The sequence below is a fragment of the Schistocerca piceifrons genome, unplaced genomic scaffold (genome assembly GCF_021461385.2).
Source record: "Schistocerca piceifrons isolate TAMUIC-IGC-003096 unplaced genomic scaffold, iqSchPice1.1 HiC_scaffold_1047, whole genome shotgun sequence".
NCBI lineage: Eukaryota > Metazoa > Arthropoda > Insecta > Orthoptera > Acrididae > Schistocerca > Schistocerca piceifrons.
Window position 1 is genome coordinate 16,750 of NW_025726849.1, and position 751 is coordinate 17,500.

A 751-nucleotide genomic window follows, 5' to 3' on the forward strand; every position below is an offset into this window, starting at 1 on the left:
GGGAGCACGGGTGGTCGCACCGAAAGCGTCTACTCGCCTAACTCCGGGCGATTGCGCCTCTCTCGAACCCGACCAAGTACTTGGGACGGCGCTGCGCGCCGCCGGGACCTGAGAGGGTTTCGAGGTGTATTGTGCAGGGGAGCTCAGCCTCCTCCTGTTTGCAGAATGATTGAGCGGACGCTTGCGTGTTCGCGCGGGCCTCCGGGACACACTCCCGGGCGGCCGGCTGCTCAGCTCTAGTTGACGCAGCTCCCTGGTTGATCCTGCCAGTAGTCATATGCTTGTCTCAAAGATTAAGCCATGCATGTCTCAGTACAAGCCGCATTAAGGTGAAACCGCGAATGGCTCATTAAATCAGTTATGGTTCCTTAGATCGTACCCACGTTACTTGGATAACTGTGGTAATTCTAGAGCTAATACATGCAAACAGAGTCCCGACCAGAGATGGAAGGGACGCTTTTATTAGATCAAAACCAATCGGTCGGCTCGTCCGGTCCGTTTGCCTTGGTGACTCTGAATAACTTTGGGCTGATCGCACGGTCCTCGTACCGGCGACGCATCTTTCAAATGTCTGCCTTATCAACTGTCGATGGTAGGTTCTGCGCCTACCATGGTTGTAACGGGTAACGGGGAATCAGGGTTCGATTCCGGAGAGGGAGCCTGAGAAACGGCTACCACATCCAAGGAAGGCAGCAGGCGCGCAAATTACCCACTCCCGGCACGGGGAGGTAGTGACGAAAAATAACGATAC

At 55.1% G+C, this 751-nt stretch overlaps 1 non-coding gene across 1 annotated transcript in view; it reads left to right on the forward strand.

Moving 5' to 3' along the window:
* The first annotated feature begins 250 nt into the window (after positions 1-250).
* Positions 251-751, forward strand: part of LOC124726131 — a 1,909-nt gene continuing 1,408 nt past the window's right edge. Inside the window, exon 1 of the ribosomal RNA XR_007006730.1 lies at positions 251-751. This exon is cut by the window's right edge and continues 1,408 nt beyond it. This is a non-coding gene — a ribosomal RNA (small subunit ribosomal RNA).